Genomic DNA, 21138 nt, shown 5'->3' on the forward strand with positions numbered 1-21138 from the left:
AAAATTACTTCAATTCATTGTAAACTTGAGAAATATCGGGGAGAATATTTTCAATTATGAACCGTGAGATACAGATTAAGAAATGAAGTTGATTTATACTCAAATAAGTTGGTAAGTCGAAGTTGAAATGAGTTTATTGTTATTATTCAGGAAAATTATGACTTTTCCACACACATTTCGGATATACAAGGACGTAATAATTTTATATTTTAAATGATAGTAGTTGCCTTCATTAGCCGTGTCGATGGAATTCATTTGCAACACGGAAAAAATTGTGATACTAACATGATACATGTATATCATAAGAAGTCTGTTTATATCTATCTGAGAAAAACCTCATGATAAGTGATAACGTTTATGATACATAAGTTTGTTAGGCATGTACCTCGTGTTTCATTTGTTATACCGGTATTTGGCATTGTTTGAAGCACTAAAATACAAGGAAGAAAATACATCTGTTTAACTCCTCCAGAACTTTACTATCATGTATGGATCATTTTAAAAAAAATTTCCCGGTCTAAAATTTAATATTTTCTTTTTTTGTAAGAAATGCAATCTGATGTGAATTCAACGAGGAAATGTATAGAGTGTGCTATGAAAACAAAACGTTATTATATATTAATCTCTTTCAAATTTTGGAATTGATTTAGATATATTTTTTCCAAAAATTAATTTATTTATCTTTTCTATATATCTGGTATTTACTTATCTATTTTTCTAAAAATCCTTTATGGGGAGAAGACAATATGATGAAAATACATATATTTGTACGATATATATCGATTTCAATTGATAGTTCTTGAGTTTTAATTTTGTATGTTCTTTAATGGTATTTTCCATCGTATGTATCAAAAGTTTTTTTTCTTTAATAATGGAATAGACAAGGGATTTTAATATCATTGCCAGCCCTTCTTAAACACAAAACTGTTGAAATAAGTATAATTTGTTCTCCCTTTTGTTGCACTCCTAATACCGTATCAGAATAGGTTTTTCGGTTTCATTTAATAACAGTGTCTCAGAATTAAAAAAAACTAATTTTTTTCCTATCAATTTTAAATAAACAAAAATTCAAAATTGACCAAAAAAAAAAAAAAAGAAAGAAAAAAAAACGGAAAAAACAAATGCAAAGGCGGGTAAGATGGCTTCAATAGCAAATGAACATCACAGTGCTTTCTGTACCTTTACTTGTCTGGTCTACCAATTCAAGACATCATTATGAAAATGACGTCAATTCACTGTAAATTTGAGAAATATCCGGGGAGAATATTTTGAATTATGAACCGTAAGATACAGATTAAGAAATGAAGTAGAAATCATACTCAAATGAGTTGGTAAGTCGAATGTCTCATTAAACGAGTTTATTGTTATTATTAAGCAAAATTATGACTTTTCCACGCACATTTCGGATATACGAGGGGTAATCCAAAAGTTTTTGGAATGTGGCTGTAAAATTAGCACTATGTAGTCTGTGCTTTCAAAATTTATATGGAACATAAAACAATAAAAAATAAAGAACTGTTGAAAATTTTAGCCTGATACGTTCATTATTTTCAAAATTATTATAAAATGAAAACGACAATATATGATCACCCGGCGCTGTCGTCGTTTATTTTCAGGACGTCCGATAACGTCATTGGTTTTTGATTGTCCGCTTCTTCTACCTCATACACTTTCTTGATGAGAAACCCTGGAGCTGAGTAAGGACTTATGAACAGTGGCCTTCATTGAATATAATATTCCAAATGGATTAATATAATGGGAGAGATCCTCACTTGATTGTGCCAGCATATTTTGCTTTTTGGAGTTCAATATCTACAACGCATGATCAACGTCATTTTTTGACCTGATTGATTTTACAAACCTTGACAGCACATCGACATTAACTGTGTATCCCTTTTCTCTCTGAATCTATTTTGACATTAAAAGACAAGAACTCTGGATGCATTTTATTTCTCTGTAGCCAGTTTCAACATTTTTTAAGTATATACCAGTTTTTTTCAGGGGCAAAACATTTATAGAATGTTGGAAACGGAAACCCCTCCCCCCTTTTGACGTCATTTTCAAAGCCTTATTTATTTGGACATTCCGTGTAAAATTTGCGAAAAAATTTCATAGAACTTCCAGAATGAAGTGAAAATTATGTATTTTATGGAACAATTGTTTCCAGACACATATCTGTTTAAACGGGATTTTTTTATGTCAAATGACCATATCAAAAGAGTTTTTCTCAGTTACACATAGGTCGCAAAAACGTCGTGTTCGAGGTTGCGCCGCCTATACATACCACTGCTTACAAAAACATCACTGATTTATTAAAAAATAAAATTTTGATTTTTTATTCTTTAGATAGAACAGATGATGCTTTCTAGATATTTTGTAATTCATTGATGTGCTTAAAGCGGTTTTAATTTTATGATGCTTGTCCACGAACTTTTTGATAACCCCTCGTATATGGACGTGATAATTATATATTTTAAATGATAGTAGTTGCCTCATTTAGCCATGTCGATGGAATTTATGCACAACACGGAAAAAATTGTGATACTAACGTGATACATGTATATCATAAGAAGTCTGTTCATATCTATCTGAGAGAAACCTCATGATAAGAAATAACGTTTATGATACATAAGTTTGTTATGCATGTACCTCGTGTTTCATTTGTTTTACTGGTATTTGGCATTGTTTGAAACATTAATATACAAGGAAGAAAATACATTTTTTTTAATACCTCCAGACCTTTACTATCATGTACGGATTATTTTAAAGAGAATTTCCCGGTCTAACATTTAATATTTCCTTTTTCTTTTTTTTTTAGAAATGCAATCTGATGTGAATTCAACGAGGAAATATTTGGAGTGTGCTACGAAAACAAAAGGTTATTATGTAATAAACTCTTAAAAATTCTGACATTGATTTAGATATATTTTTTCCAAAAATAAATTTATTTATCTTTTCTATATACCTGGTATTTACTTATCTTTTTTTTTTTAAATCTTATATGGGGAGAAGACAATATGATGAAAATACATACATTTGTACAATATATATCTATTTCAATTCATTGATAGTTCGTGAGTTTTAATTGTGTATAGTTTTTAATTGTATTTTCCATCGTATTTATCAAAAAAAAAAATTCATTATAATGAAATGCACAAGGGATTTTAATATCTTGCCAGCCCTTCTTAAAGATATTTAATTAAGTATAATTATTTTCTCCCTTTTATTGCACTCCTAATATAACCGTGTCTCAAATTTAAAAAATAAAAATAATGTTTCTCTTAACAATATAACAAAATAAGAAATGTTTCTCTTAACAATATTTTAAATAATAATAAAAATTTAAAAAAAATTACCAAATAAAAAAAAACGGAAAGGATAAAGTCAAACGGAGGTAGGATGGATTCAATAGAAAAAGAATCTGACAGTGCATTCTGTGCCTTTAGTTCTCTGATCTACAAATTCAAGACATCATCATGAAAATGACGTCAATTCACTGTAAACTTGAGAAATATGCGGGGAGAAGTATTTTGTATTATTCACCGTTAGATACAGATTAAGATATCAAGTAGAAATTGATGTATACTATACTTCTTTAGAAGAAGATTTATGATGGAAAAAATCCCCTGCATATTTAATGGTCGAATTACAACAAAATTGGAGCAGAACACTTTGTGTTTCATTTGTTATAAAAGTACATATGTATTTGGCATTCTCTGCTACACTAGAATATAAGGAAGAAAATATATTAGTTTAACCCCTCATGACCTTTACTATCATGTATTGATCATTTTTAAGAGAATTCCCCGGTCTAACATTTAATGTTTTCTCTTTTTTTAGAAATGCAGTGTGAAATATTTAAAGTGTGCATGAAAACAAAATTTAATTCAACTCTGTCACTAATTTAGATAGTTCGTGAGTTTTAATTTTGTATATTCTTTAATTGTATTTTCCATTGTATGTATCAAAAGTTTTTGTTTTCATAATAATGAAATACACAAGGGATTTTAATACCAATGCCAACCCTTCTTAAACACAAAAATGTTGAAATAACTATGATTTTTTCCTCCCATTGTTGCACTCCTAATACTGTATCAGAATAGGTTTTTCGGTTTAATTTAATAACAGTGTCTCAAAATTAAAAAAAAAAGAACAAAAAAAACCCAAATACTTCTCTTATCAATTTTAAAGAAATAATGCTCAAAATTCAAAATTGACCAAAAGAAAAATAAAAAAAAAAAAACGGAAAAAACAAATGCAAAGGAGGGTAAGATGGCTTCGATAGCAAAAGAACTTCACAGTGCTTTCTGCACATTTACTTGTCTGGTCTACCAATTCAAGACATCATAATGAAAATGACGTCAATTTACTGTAAACTTGAGAAATAACGGGGAGAATATTTTGAATTATGAACCGTGAGATACAGGTTAAGAAATGAAGTAGAAATTATGCTCAAATAAGTTGGAAAGTGGAATTTCTCATGAAATGAGTTTATTGTTATTACTAAGCAAAATTATGACTTTTCCATGTACATTACATACGTGATAATTCTTTATTTTTAATTATAGTAGTTGCCTCCATTAGCCGTGTCGATGGATTTATGCACAACACGGAAAAAATTGTGATACTAACGTGATACATGTATATCATAAGAAGTCTGTTTATATCTATCTGAGAGAAACCTCATGATAAGTAATATCGTTTATGATACATAAGTTTGTTATGCATGTACCTCGTGTTTCATTTGTTATACCTGTATTTGGCATTGTTTGAAGCACTAAAATACAAGGAAGAAAATACATCTGTTTAACTCCTCCAGACCTTTACTATCATGTATTGAGCATTTTTAAGAGAATTCCCGGTCTAACATTTAATGTTTTCTTTTTCTTTTTTTAGAAATGCAATCTGATGTGAATTCAACGAGGAAATATTTAAAGTGTGCAATGAAAACAAAATGTTATTATATAATAAACTCTTTCAAATTTTGACATTTATTTAGATATATTTTTTTCAAAAAATTAATTTATTTTTTCTATTTACTCGGTATTTACCTATCAATTTTTCAAAAAATCTTATATAGGGAGAAGACAATATGATGAAAATTCATACATTTGTACGATATATATCTATTTTAATTGATAGTTTGTGAGTTTTAATTGTGTATATTCTTTAATTGTATTTTCTATCGTATGTATCTAAAAAAATATTTTTTATAATAATGAAATACACAAGAGATTGTAATGTCTTTCCAGCCCTTCTTAAAGATATTAGTATAATCATTTTCTCCCTTTATTGCACTCTTAATACTGTATAATGATAGGGTTTTCGGATTAATTTTAAAACAGTGTCTCAAATTCAAAAAAAGAATGTTTCTCTTAACAATATATCAAAATTTTAAAAAAAATAGCAAACAAAAAAAAAACGGAAAAAACAAATTCAAACGTAGGTAAGATGGCTTCAGTAGCAAAAGAATATAACAGTGCATTCTGTGCCTTTACTTCTCTGATCTACCAATTCAAGACATTATAATGAAAATGACCTCAATTCACTGTAAACATGAGAAATATGCGGGGAGAAGTATTTTGTATTATTAACCGTTAGATACAGATTAAGATATCAAGTAGAAATTACGCTCAAATAAGTTGGTAAGTGGAATGAGTTTATTGTTTTTATTAAGCAAAATTAAGACTTTTTCATGCACATTTCGGATATACACGGTCATGATGATTTTGTATTTTAAATGATAATAATTACCTTCATTAGCCGTGTCGATGGAATTTATGTGCAACACGAAATAATCAAAAAACTGACACTAACGTGATACATGTATATCATAACAAAATCTGAGAGAAACCTCGTGATAAGTAATGACGTTAAAGATACATGTACATAAGTTTATGAATGCATGAAGGAAGAATATGGAGATAACGAAGAGTATTCAATATCAAAGTCCATAAAACAATACAAAATTGGAGCAGAGCAGTTTGTGTTTCATCTGTTATAAAAATATTTCTCAATATTATACTTTCATGTAAATTACTTGAATCTGATTCGTCGAGAAATATTTGATAAAAAACACTACTACCCGCTGAATAATGAAGCCACGCCCTCCTGCGTAGCAACAGTCAACATTGTTTGACGACGGGTGGTATTACAAAAAATAGCGACTGCATGGACTTTATGCACTGTAATATGTATATGTATTTGTATAAAACATTCAGTCTGATATAATAAATATTGCATGTAGTTGAATGTAACATTAAAAATTTTCACCCCTAGAAAACCATTGTCAACCTCGGCTGAGCCTCGGTTGACAATGGTTTTCTTGGGGTGAAAATTTTCAATGTTACACTCAACTTCATGCAATATTTATATATTGTTTGCTGCACTAGAATATAAGGAAGAAAATATATTTGTTTAACCCCTTATGACTTTTACTATCATGTATGTTTTATTTTTAAGAGAATTTCCCGGACTAACATTTAATTTTTTCTAGAAATGCAGTCTGATGTGAATTCAACGCGGAAATATTTAAAGTGTGCCATGAGAACAAAATTTAATTCAACTCTGTTACTGATTTAGATATTTTTTGTCAAAATTTAATTAATTTATCTTTCTATAAAGTAACTTATTGATTTTTTCCTTCTAAAAATCTTATATAGAGAGAAAACAATACACAAAACTATGTATATCATGGAAATGCTTACCTTTGCACAATACATATCTATAAAAGAATTGTTAGTTCCTGAGTTTTGATTGTGTATATTTTTAGATTGTATTTTCATCGTATTTACGAAAACTTTTTATTATTTTTATGATAATGAAATACACAAAGGATTTTAATATCATTGTCAGGTATTTAACAAAAAAATGTTGAAAGTAGAATAATAATTTTCTCTCTTTTATTGCACTCCTAATACTGTATCAAAATAATAGTATAGGTCTTTCGGATTAATTTTATACTTGTAACGTCTTTAACTTTAAAAAATGTTTTATCAAAATTTTAAATAATAATCAAAATTCAAAAATGACCAGAAAAACCCCCAGAAAAGACAAAGTCAATTGAGGGTAAGTTGGCTTCAGTAGCAAAAGAATATAACAGTGCATTCTGTGCCTTTACTTCTCTGATCTACCAATTCAAGACTTCATGATGGAAATGACGTCAATTCACTGTAAACATGAGAAATATGCGGGGAGAAGTATTTTGTACAATTACATATAATCGTGAGATATAAGTTAAGATATCAAGTAGATATTACGCTCAAAAAAATTTGTAAGTCTTATTTCTCATGAAATGATTTTCTTATTATTATTAAGCAAAATTATTACCTTTCCACGCACATTTAAGATAAACACAGGCGTGATGATGTTATTTTCAAAATGTGCAACACCTAAACAACACCGTAAGTTACATTAACTTGATACATGTATATCATATCAAATCTGTTTATGTGTCTGAGAAAAACCTCATGATAAGTTGCCTGTACATAAAGTAAACTCAGCTTCGTCATACAGTATTACACAAGCATTTTAATGCATAAAAAGGTCTTTAGAAACTGCGTAGTTTAGATTCAGTTTCCTGTTCACCAGCATGTCTATTGTGAATTGTGCTTGTGAAATGAGGTCAACATCTTAACAATAAACAGATGTAAATAATTAAGGCCCTCAATTATATTTCGCTTGTTTTTTGCCTAGTTTTGGCTATTGATTTGGGTGTTTCTCGTCGTGATAACTACAGGATTGACAGTTGCTTCAATTAACCAAATACCAACTATTTCATAGTTATATTTCCTTTCTTAGGCTGAAGGAGGAGTCAGGTTCTCCTCTGAATTGAAGTCTGAAGACGTTTTCAGCATACGTAACGAAGTCATGCACAATGTTTTAAGCAATACTGAGCCTGCACGTTCTGATGGATCCATAAGAATTTTTTCACATGTTCAGCAAAACAGAAAAAAAGGATAGACAGCAGAAAAGATACATGAATATAGACAAATTCAGAGAGAATAAAACTATGTAACAAAACTGACACAAAAAGAAGACACACTGAACACATAAAAAGAGAGAGAGAAAAAATATTCTTATGTATCAATAAGGCATTTTTGACTATTGCATTATGCAATGCTAGCTTTAATTTCTGTCATGCAGAAAATAAAACCCAAACTTTGATGTCGATACTTGAATTCATTGCCTATTTCGTTGAAAAATGGTGTCAATTTAACTGTGTTGTCAAAAAGAAAACCAAAGAGAACGTAGAAAGTTTGCATTCTAAACGACATACATATGTAAAAAGCAAGAGAATTCAAAAATTAAACTAGATGCTGTCATGAGACAGTAATACCCACACTAAGGTGTTTGCCTCTCAAACCACACTCGTACATATTGGACTTTCTAAAGAAAAAGTCAAAATAATTCTATAATTTACAGGGTTATATTGAGTACATATTAAGTACAACATTTTCAGACCCTGTAACTATTTGACCTACATGTATGACTAAGAGCATCTTATATGCATTTCATATGATTAATTCATTACCAGCCTGAAAAACGGAATTGAATAAATGATGTAAATTAGATTTTGATAAATATTTTGCTCATAATGGACTCTTACGAGGAGCTCTGACTTTTACAGTTGACGCTTACTTTTACGCTAGGGCTATGTACGGTAGCTCATTTACGATATAAATATTTAGCTCAGTATTTGATTAAACGGAAATAATGGGTTATTTCAATGCACATTTAAGTCGTCCTTGAAGAAAACTACAACGACCCTACCTTTAACTCCCGGTCTTCACATGTTAGTGCCCCTAACACCATACCTATGACCACAAGAAAGGTTTTCTAATGCATTATCAATTCTGTACTTCCGTACATGATACAAGTTTAAATGTCCAAGTAAACGTCAACTGTAGAAGTCAGTGCTTCTCATCAAAGTCCATTAGGAACAATTTGAAATTACTAATCCCCCCCCCCTTTGACACCACAAACACACCCTCGAGAAACGTAATTTTTTTTTAAACAGGCTACACACTTAGATTGAAAAGTTATGTTAAATCATGGTTTGTTATGAATTAATTTGAAATTTGTTGCTCAACTATACATATTAACACGTAAACACCTTTTGGAAAATTTCTACATTACATTGGGTTGTGTCACCCATTATCATATCTTTATATTAAGCACCACTAAGCACACCTCGGCCGATTCGTACTTCATCTGATTTAAGCGACGCAAACAACCATGGTTTGCAGAATGGGATAGAAAATGGTGCAGTGTGATATGCATTGAAAAAATCATTTTATATTATAATTGGCTTATATTTCATGAAGTTGACAGGACTTATGACAGTCGGTAATTACAAGTTTAAATATAGATTGGGGTAAAATTAACCGAAATGCAGATGATTAAGTCAAAGTTCAAAAGGGTCAAAGATCATTGCATGCCACAGTGGACGAATTTCACATTGTGAAATTATCACCCATTGTCGATGTGACAGTCAGTTACTTGTGCAGATCAAGATTTTTTTTTCGGGACGGGGGAGGGATGTTCAAACCTCAGTCAAAAAGATGTAGCCCAGAATTTCCTTATAAGCTAAGAAAAAAACTGAAAAAAATAAAAACAATGATAGTGGGGTCAGTGTTTTATAAGGGGGAGGATGTCCAAAGTCATTTTTATTTGGTACAGTCATTTTAAAGAATTAATATTATACATGCATGTATATTATCACCTATGCTAAGACCTTTCTAAATAAATCTTGACTCTGTGACCTTGACCTTGAAGCTTAACCTACTTTTCAAAAATGTTGCTTATAACTTTTGATTGAGAGGAAATATGACTTTCACATTTGACATGTACATTACTCGTAAGATGTTTCCAGCATGTTATGTCTTTTTATCCTCATGATGTTGTGTTTTACCTGATTATCTTCAGGGTTTTTTGCATTAAAAAACATCATTTTTCCACCCCTATTTGATCCCCGGGGCAAAATCAAAATTCCGAAACCATAGTGCACATCTACATGACACCAACAACCATCTCCCTAAAGATGATTAGGCTGCTGAGTAAAATGTAGAAGGAGTTCAGAGAAGACTTGGATTTTTGCAAAAAAAAAAACCCTTCATTTTTCAATCCCCTGGCAAACTCGAAATACTGAAATTTTACTGAATTTCTACTTGACACTAGCCACTATCTCCCAAAGGATGATTAAGCTGTTGTGTAAAATGTTGGAGGAGTTCAGGGTAGACTGGGCTTTTTGCATAAAAAACGTCATTTTTCGACCCCCATTTGATTCCCCGAGGAAAAATCAAAATTCCGAAATCTTACTGCACATCTACATGACACCACCAACCACCTTCCAAAACATGATTAAGATGATTAGGCTACTGTGTAAAATGAAGGAGGATTTCGGCGAAGAAAAGAATGACAGACGGACGGACGGACATGAGAAAAACAATATACCCAAACTTTGTTTAGAAAGTGCGGGTATAATCATAAAGAAAAAAGCTACCAATTGCAAACTACAAACAACTTTACAAAAGCATTGATATCAATTTAACTGCATACAGAAGAAAATCAAATATGTTTGTCACGCAAAACAGTTGTTTACTGTGACGCAGTTTCAATAAATAATGTTATGTCCTCCTTTGTACCGACTCATACGGTGAAGTATTCTTTCCCTGTTTTACAGAACTCCTTGTCATATAAGATATGGAAAATTGAGTGTTGAAATTGTCATATACAAAGTAACTCTTAAAACTTATGATGTAATATATTTACAATTATACAGCAAATTTTTATTCTTTTGAAGTCTGTGTATAAACAGAATAATCAAAATCGACCATATATGTGAATGTATAGGGAAATGGAGATGGAAGTTTAAAAAATTAGAGACGAATTAATCCGAGTTTTTATTGTGGAATTTACCAGGATAATAAACGTATTTGGTGATCTTAATTGAATGTATTCATATATCCAGGCTTGCATTGAATCGCGTTATTTAGAGAATCTCGATGTTAGATAACTATTCCTCTTGTGTCTTAATTAATGCAATATATAACCGTTACCTCAGTTCGAAAATGCCTTACATGTGCAACAACGAAAATTATATTTTGAATAAAATTCATGAAACTATTTTATGCAAAAGCGAGATAAAACATTCAATGTCTTTTTTATTATACGTATGATATGAAATAATTTTTAAAATACAGAGCTGTGTAATGTAGGGAATAATTTTCAACCCAATTTGTATATACTGTTATGTATGAAATGTATGAATCATTTTAAGATACATTTCCGGTATAACGTTTAATTTTTTACACTTTTTTGGAGATAAAAACTCAATGCAAAGTAAATTTAATAAGAAAATATTAAAATATCCTATAAAAGAAAAAAAAGTAAACTCATATTACCAAGCTTAACAGCACCACTGTGATTCTTTTTTTCCCTTAAGTGGGAGCCACAGATTCTCTGAAAACTATGTTGTTGCTCTGTGCTAAATTACCCTTGATTGGAATTCAGTGTATTTAAAATAGTCATAAAAATTGAACTTATGAAATAAACACTGTCTTATACACATCATATGAAATATAATTTAATATGTGTGTACTGAAGAGTCCGGCAAAGTTCATTTAAGGGTTTTTTTTAATACAGCATAATATTTCAAATAAGAATTATCTTGAAAGATAACGATAAGTTAAATGTCAAAACGGTAAAATTCTATCTTTGGTTGCTGGTACGGAAATTTATGTTGTAGAAAATGCATCACTCGAATAGAGTATTAGGTGCAGAAAATCACATTTTATTCGCGAGAATTAAATATTCGCATAATTTGTTTGCAAAAATTTAATTCTCGCGTATAAAAAGTATTCCTTACAATTATATAGTGGAATAACAACTATTCGCGATACTTACGTCTCTCAAAAAAGAGTCAAAGACAATTCGCGAAAAAAGGGTTTAGCGAAAATTTAATAATTTACATCAATCTTTTTTTATTGCAATGGCTGCAACGTTGATACCTGTATACTAACAAACACCAAAAAACATTGTATTGTTAATATCTATAAATGTGCAAACATTTATTCAAAAATTAAAGAGAATTTTACAGATGAAATAGTGCATTCTTGATATAAGTGTCATTGTAAGTTTTATTTGGGGAACAGCCACTGCCCCGGTAATCTCTGCAGGTAAAATTCTAAGCGTGCTTACGGACTGTTAAATGACAATGACTTTCTTAAGAAAAAAAGGAGATAATATTTAGTGGATGGAAATATCATAAAACAAAATGATAATTATTATATTCATTGGCTTTGTCTAAAGGATTTATGTGCAACATTTGAATAAAGACATGAATTACATTTATGTCATTTCAAAGAAGTTATCTTGTATCAAGTTATAATATGGTCGACAGAAACCTCTATAAATGTGTGTGTACTAAAGTACATAATATAAAATAAAACGTCTAAACATGATATTATACTTTTAACATGCATTTTAATGCATCGGGGGCCTTGGCAAAGCTGCGTGGGCGACATTCAAAGTTTCCTGTAGCTAGGATGATTACTGTGTGTGCGTGTGTTTGGATGCAGATAATTTTTTTATTTAAAAAAAACAGAAAATATATCCCCTTCTGATATTTCGCTCGTGTTTTTGCTAGATATTGCTATTGAAAGGGTATACTATATTTCTCATGAAATGAGATAATTCCTAACCACAATTATGACTTTTCAATGCACAATTTGGGTATACACGGATATAATGATTCTGTGTTAATAAAATTCATCAATGTCTTTTTAATAAGATAGCGAGAAGTGTGTGTTCAAATCTCAAGAGGTTCCTTATAGTCCGTATGATTATTGGTTGTGCTTGTGTTTGGATTTTTTTAAAATAAAAAACAGAAAATAGATCCCCCTTATGATATTTTGCTCGTGTTTTGCTTCACATAGCTACTGAATTGGGTGTACAATTTTTCTAAAATCGTGTTAACTTAAGAGTTCTCATTAGTTTCCAAACAACAACTCTTTGATGATGAGGCCCATACATGTTTAAAATTTCAAAGGCCTTAAGAGGAGAAGCAGGATGTCCTCTGCATTGAGGTCTGAAGACATTTTAGCATATGTTTCTGAGTTAATTATAAAATTTCTCTGATGATATTGAACGTGTATTTACGACTAGACCATTACCGTATGTTTTCACAATGTGAAACAAAACATGTAGAAATATAAAAGAGCAAGCAAGCAAGAGAAAGAAATAGAGAAATGCAAATTATATACTTTAATATTTCAGTTTAACAATGCTATCCTTCTATTTTACAGAAAAAAATATAAAATTCCCACCTTTTATGACATCATCTGCATTCCTCTTCTCCTTCCTTTTAAAATGGTTCTAAATCAACCCAGTTGCATCAGAATCAAGTCAAATGTTCGTAAAGAGTTTTACAGTCATGTATCCGGTCAACGACAAACAAATACAAAACGCATCAGATACACAGCACACACAAACAAAAAAATCCCATTCCACAGAGTCACTTAATATGCAATGAGATTTATTTGCATTGGAAGTAGATACTAAGCTTTTTAAATGAACGTATATTAACGTATAAATGTCTACAAATTGACTTAAATATCAACAAGACTTTTTTGGATATTGATATCAATTCAACAACATATCTTGACAGAAATTAAAGAAATGGGCATGCAACAAAACAACTGTTTACAGTGATGCAGCTGCTGTAAGTGGTTTATCCTTTTTGTGTGTTTGCCTTATATATAGTGAAGTACCTCTTCCCGTTTCCACAACCTCGTCGTCAAAATTTGTTAAGAGTTTGTTGAAAACGTCATAGTAGAACGTGCATGATTAAAATAGAATGATTAAGTTTATTCACAAATTTAACTGGTGGAAATTACTCATGCATGATCATTTCTTGTAATTCCGAACATAGCCGCTTGGTTACAGGATGGTGTATTTTGTGTATTGTGTGTTATTCTCGGTGTGTCTGAATATCCTCATAAAAATAAAAATAAAAAATTCGCCGAAATTAGCACGTCTTAAAAATGTCACATTGACCGTATATAAAAAGAAGAAAGGAGCGACGCCCGCCATCTTGAATCATAGGGGGTGCCTCGATCGGTTCACACTTTATTCTTATCCATATCTAAATTTTTCCTAGCGGTATCGGGCGAGATCTAGATTCAAAAATGATTGTATAAAACCTTTCAAACATCTGCCAAATTTGAACTTGCCGTATAAACATGCAGTATACATAAAAAGTCTTCTATATGGTGTCCGGATAGGGCCATTTGCGTTAGCGCGACATCGCGTTCAGATAATTAAGAAATCGCGCTAACACACAACACGCCGTCGCGTTAACGCAACATTGCACAGCACGCCGTCGCGCTCACAAACAACACGCCGTCGCGCTAACACAACTTTGCACAACACGCTGTCGCACTAACACACAACACGCCGTCGCGCTAACACAACTTAAAATAACACAAATAATATGCATTGATTTTCGCAAAGCCGTTGAAACCCTTTTTTAACACAACCTTCACAAGTATTTCCGCGTCTATTTTTGAAAATAAACTCTTTTACACAACCCGCCTCTCATCACCTAACACACATTTAGTGTTTCGCGGTGTGATCGTTTATGAATTATAATTTATTACAGTCAATTACTTAGCTGCAAATCCGCTATCATCAGGAGCCTATATGCATATCTGTCATACAGATTATTTAATTAATGAAGATGTGATCATATCACTCAAATTTTTATTGCGTTTATATGACACAATAGGTAACACACAACAGTCTTTATCCAAAGAATCGCAGTATTTTAACACATTTTACTTTTTAATAAATCGGTTATAACACAAATCAAAATATGCATCTTAAAATACTTTCGAAATGCAAACAGACACAAGATGCAAAGAATTATTTTGAAACCAATTTTTTAGACAAAAGCATTATTTTGGATCACACTGAAAAGGCCCTTAAACAGAAGCAAAAAAAAAAGCTATATTTCAATATACATTTATGAATGATTATATTTCCAAAGGCAAAATAATTTCCAAAGTTTGTTTATTTTTAAAAATAATGGTTATGTTTTAATTTTCAAAAACTTGTTTATAAATTAAAAACTAAAATTCATTAATAATTTCCCCAGTGATAATCAACATTGTTTATGCTACGGAAGAACGGTAGCATTAATTTTTTAATTTTATTTTATGGTCATTTGATAAAGTGTGAGGTTTTCTATTTGAAGGTTTAAAACATGTTCCTTTTCCAATTAAAAATCTTATATCTAACTGTAATAATTTTTTAAAATAGTACCAATGCAATTTTTAAGTATTTAATTTTACATTTAATACCCCTGCAAAAATGGCCTACCTGTTGATATTTTTTTTTCATAAACCTTATCTTATATTTTGAGGGAAAATATAATACTTTGTTTTTAAATAAAATTCTAAACTACATCTGTGTAAATATATGTATACAGTCTAAGAAAATATTAATAAACTATAATAATCTCTATTTATTACATTATTATAAGAAATCATCTGCTGCAAGTAAACAAAACAACAGGGGGCCTGCAAATTCGGAATTCACAAGGGGGCGGAGCTATCATGTCACTCAAAACCTTTTTTTTTTAAATATGAGTGAATAAAACAGTTCCAGTGACAGCTGGGACTGCTGTGTCTGCTTTTTAGAGCATCCCAGAGCAGTCCCATAGCGGTCTCAGAGCAGTCTCACAGCGGTCCCAGAGCAGTCCCACAGCGGTCCCAGAGCAGTCCCAGAGCAGTCTCAGAGCAGTTCCACATCCCAGAACAGTCCCACAGTGAGTGCATATAAATGTGTCCCGAAATAAATTGTGCAATTCCAATATGAAATATGGAAATATTTCTAATATAATCTCTTCTACAAAATAAATTTCAGTTAAACATATCTGTTATTCTAAAATGTTAATTTTTAGAGGGTCAAATTAGGCTTTTATCATATTTACTCATTTGAGAATCTTCCCTTCATTATGCCCCGCAATGGTTATGGCCGGGTCATACAGTGTTTTGTCATGTCCGTCTTCCGTCCTTCCGTCACACTTTGCGTTCATATCTGTTCAAAGCTAAGTTTCAAACAAACTATCCAAGATGTTTTCATCAAACTTCATATGCTGATGAATATTGATGACAGCTATGGAACTGCGCATCACCATTTTTGACCTTGACCTTTGTTTTGACCTTGACTTTACTTCTCTTCATTTAGCGTTATGCCCAGTCTTAAAATGCCTTTTAGATGGTGTTATCAAACTTAACATGTTGATACATACTGATAAGATCTATTCAACTTCATTATTTTTACCTTGACTTACCTTTGAACTTTGAACTCACTTATCTTAAATTAATGTTGACTAAGTTTTTAAGATACCATTCTAGATATTTTCATCAAACTCAAATGGTATTAAATATTGATGAGTGCAAGGTAATTGCATCAATATTTTTTACCTTGACCTCACTTTTCCTTAATCAGTGTAAAACTTCATATGCTGATACATACTGATGTATGCAATTTAAGTGCTTCAACAATATTGACCTTGACGTTTTTTACCTTGACCTCAAATTATCAAATTGTGTTTAAGTCAGTTTTAATTTAAGACATCGTTTCTAAATATTTTTATCAAACTTCATATGTTGATACATATTTCATGAGAGATATGCAACTGCATCAACATTTTTTACCTTGACCTTTCCTTTGACCTTTAGCTCAATTTTTGTAAACTAGTGTCAAACACCATAAGCTGATAGATATTGAGGTAAGCATTGCAAGTTTGTCATTTTTAACTTGTCCTTTCATTTTACCTTGACCTCACTTTTATCAAATTGTGTTCAAGTTTTTTTTAAGAAACCATTTTTTTTTTCAACTGCATACAGTGAAACATACTAATGAGAGCTTTTTAGCTGCGTCAATAATTTTGATCTTGACATTTCCTGTGACCTGGCAAGCAATTCAACCGCATCACTATTCAAGTTATTCTGATCAAATTTTATATACATATAAATTTTCATGTGGCTTTACTAATATTGCCTAGGCAGGGCATTCATGTCCTATGGACATATTTATAGTTTTCATTATGTTTTTGTATAAATCCTTCGTATCTTTTATATGTTGAAGTTCTCTATAAAAACAGGAAAATTTGTTACTTTTTGGTAGTTTGAGATGTCCCCTCTGGAAACAAGACGGTAGATTGTACAATATAGTATTTCTCCTCATATATTATAGTTTGAGCAACTTGGCATGCATACTTGAGTTAATGTAAGTTATATATAGTTTGAAAATAAAGAGCTTCACTATTGTAATTTTCACGCAATAAAACCCCTGTCGGCTCCCTTAAATTTGACATCTAGACTACAAATTTTACTTAAATAAATATACTCGAGATGAATTTCCATGCATAGTCGGCATAAAACTAGGAAGAAAAAAATATTTCCGGGTAAAAACCAACATAGGTCTCTGCTATTTAATCATGTTTTGCTTTATTTCCTCAAGAGTCATTTCCTTTCTACCATGACATGCAAGGAAAGTTACAGCGATATCTATCATATATATTTGAAATGAATCTATAAATAGAAACTCATGTCTAAAAATCTTATTACACCCTCAGATCAAATAAAACATTAAATAAAATTTTTCTGTGATCAATTTGATAGGTAAATTTTAAAATTTTTGTTAATAATTTTAACAAGAGGCCAATGAGCCACATCGCTCACCTGAGCACTGTGGCTATTAAAATGCAGAATTGGTTTATACTTGAAAAGCTTAAATAATTTTGACATGAACAAGTAATGTCTATTTCCTTTATTTGAAAAAGTAAAAGTAGTCCCAAGACCGATCATCTATTCTTGAGAAGATTTTTAAAGATTTTTCCTTCACATTTCTATGTAAAACTTTGGTCGGCCATTTTAGCCCAGCTCTGCCCCTTGGGTCATGATTTGAACAAACTTGAATCTACACTACCTGAGGATGTTTCCACATAAATATAATCAATTATGGTTATGCTATTCTTGAGAAAAAGATTTTTAAAAAATTCTCCTATACATTTCTATGTAAAACTTTGGTCGGTCATTTTGGTCCAGCCCTACCCCTGGGGGTCATGATTTGATTAAACTTGAAATTACACTACCTGAGGATGCTTCCATAAAAATATGATGAATTCTATGGCATTGTCATTCTTGAGAAGAAGATTTTTAAAGAATTTTCCTATATATTTCTATGTAAAACTTTGGACGGCCATTTTGGCCCTGCCCTACCCCTGGGGGTCATGATTTGATCAAACTTGAATCTACACTACCTGTGGATGTTTTACCATAAGTTAATCATTCCTGGCACAGTGGTTCTTGAAAAGAAGATTTTTAAAACATTCCACAAAATTTTCATTAATTTCCAATTATCTCCCTTTCAATTAGGGCGTGGCCCTTCATTTGAACAAACGTGAATCCCCTTTACCCAAAGATACTTCATGGCAAGTTTGGTTGAAATTGGTCCAGTGGTTCTTGAGGACAAGTCGAAAATGTGAAAAGTTTACAGACGGACAGACGGACGTCAGACAAAATGTGATCAAAAAAGCTCACCTGAGCCGAAGGCTCAGGTGAGCTAAAAATACAGAAAAATAAGACATATTAATATTAGTTATATTTGTAGAGTCCCTCTTTTTTAGTGAATGATAGACGATTTTCACATTTACAAAATTTATTCCCCTTTGCGGGGTCAATCCGGGGTAAATCGGCGTAAGACGCCGTTTTCCCTCTATAACCTTACCAACTTTATGGGTCAGTATCCTAGAAATAAAATCTATTTGAATATGCTCATTATGTTTTTCATGTTGCCCCATACTCTGACAATACAGGTACACGTCAAAATTGTCCGATTAAGTTTGAAGATTTTAAATATTTACAGTTAACTTACAAAGGACAAAGTGGGAAAAATGAGTGTTACGCCGACAACGGGAGACAACTTATAGGAATGTGAAATTCGTCTATAGGAAATAGTAATCTCAATCAATCTGATTACATTGTAACTAGGGAATAAATTTATCCTAAGTCACAGTCATTACTTTCCTGATTACAAGTGACCACAGAGATTCTTCACAAAATTGTTTGCGAATTTCTGAGGATGTTGCACACTTATTTATCACCGATCCTTCTTTTCAATACAACCAGCATTCGGTCTTTTTATTAACTGGAGAAAAATCTATATGTTTTGCAAAAAAAGGTACGAGGAGGTATTAAAAATGACTAGCGCCATAAAATAAAAACCACTTTCGGTACATCAATGATGTAAAAAAAAAATGAACATCAACTTTTCTATCATCGAAATAATTCATAAATCCTGAATTTAATTTTTAAATGAGTAAGTATTGACTTTGAAAGCAATTGAATATCCAGGGGGAGCAACCTCGAACACGACGTTTTCTGACCTAAGTGTTATTGAGAAAAACTCGTTCGATTTGAACATCTGACATTCAAAAATTCCATTAATACAGTTATATGCTGGGACACTATTTTTCCATAGGATATGAATTTCTTGCGTTGTTCTGGAAGTTTTATGAAATTTTATCATAATTTTGCATAGAGTATCCAACAAATAAGGCCTTAAAAGGACATCATAAGGGGGAGGGGTTTCCCTCTTCAACATTCAATAAAATATTGCCCGTCAAAAAATTGGTATATATGTAGGGATCACAAATGTTTAGACTGGCTATGGGGAAATTATATGTATCCAGCGTACATGTTTTAATGCCACAGTAGATTCAGAGAGAAGGGGGATGCACAGCATGACGATTTGTAGTCTACGTGTGGAAAATACTCACGTCAAAAATGACATTGATTATATATTGAACTCAAAAAAGCAAAATGTGCTTTCACAATCAAGCGATGATCGCAATCAATGTATAATCCATTCGGAATATTATGTGCATTGAAGACTGTTATTTTTGATATTTTAAAGTCATGTAAACAAGACGCGTCTAAGTCCATACTCGGCTTCAGAGAATCTAATCAAAATGTTTTTGTGCTTTTTACTTCAAAATATTCGGCTGCTGCATGTGACCAGATTTGGTAAATAAATCTTGAAATAAAAAACAATGCAAAAAGGATATCATTTTCAACATTATAAAAGAATGCATATGTTTTATTATTAATGTACAAACTAATGTATAAAATTTAGACATTAAATATTGATAGAAACTTGGAAGCATCAGCAGAAATTGACGTTTCTGGATATTTCAAAATAAGTGCACATAATTTTTACTTCCTAGATCTTTCCATCCTTGTTAAGTCACAAATGCTTTAAATATCTGAAAAAAAGTCTATCGCCCGGGACTTCTTAAGGACCGTTCTGGGACTGCTCTGGGACTACACTAAAAAACAGACCCAGCAGTCGCAGTTGAGAGACATGATAGCTCCGCCCCTTTGTGTATTTTAAAATTGCAGGCTCCTAGTTGTTTTGTTTACTTGTGTGATATTATGAAATCTATTTCTATATGTATTTATTCGTTTTTATTTATTTTTTCAAATCGTTTTGAGAAATAAAATCTTAAAATTTGATTAACCAAAAGTTCTATTGCGCACCTAGATTGAGTTGCCTGAGTAAAGTTTTATTCTATAATTTCATTGGCTGTTTCGTTTGATTGGTTATTTCCTATTTTATCATCCAATAATACATTTTCATTATAAGTATAAATTTACCGCGCTTTACTTTGTATATCAGAGCAGTAATACGTTTTCCAGAGAGAAGTTATATTTTAAATCCAGTGTCCATCATATGCATCTTATGGTATGTAATTTGTATATTTAACTATATGTTTCATTGCCATATAAAGATTTGAATTACGTTATTATTTTGATTGCAAACGTTTTACTTTATTGTATTTTTGCATTCAAAGTTGTAAATGAAATGAGTCTGTAAGGTTTAAATTTGAATTGTTTACAGAACACATTTTTTCATGGAGCTCATTTTTCTGAAACGTATACTGTAAGGTAAATTATCTCATATGTTATTTTCTCAATTTTTGTAATTTGACTTATTATGTACTTTGTTTATTTTAGATCAATGCCTTTATTTCCTGAATAAATTATGAAAACTTAACATCTGCCT

At 31.2% G+C, this 21138-nt stretch overlaps 1 protein-coding gene across 1 annotated transcript in view; it reads right to left on the reverse strand.

Annotated features, from left to right (window-relative positions):
• Nucleotides 1–21138, reverse strand: part of LOC134280873 (uncharacterized) — a 121702-nt gene that overhangs the window by 63456 nt on the left and 37108 nt on the right. The window lies entirely within an intron of this gene.

The sequence above is a fragment of the Saccostrea cucullata genome, unplaced genomic scaffold (genome assembly GCF_032062105.1).
Source record: "Saccostrea cucullata isolate Sc308-1 unplaced genomic scaffold, CSIRO_AGI_Scuc_v1 ctg2582, whole genome shotgun sequence".
Taxonomy (NCBI): Eukaryota; Metazoa; Mollusca; class Bivalvia; order Ostreida; family Ostreidae; genus Saccostrea; species Saccostrea cuccullata.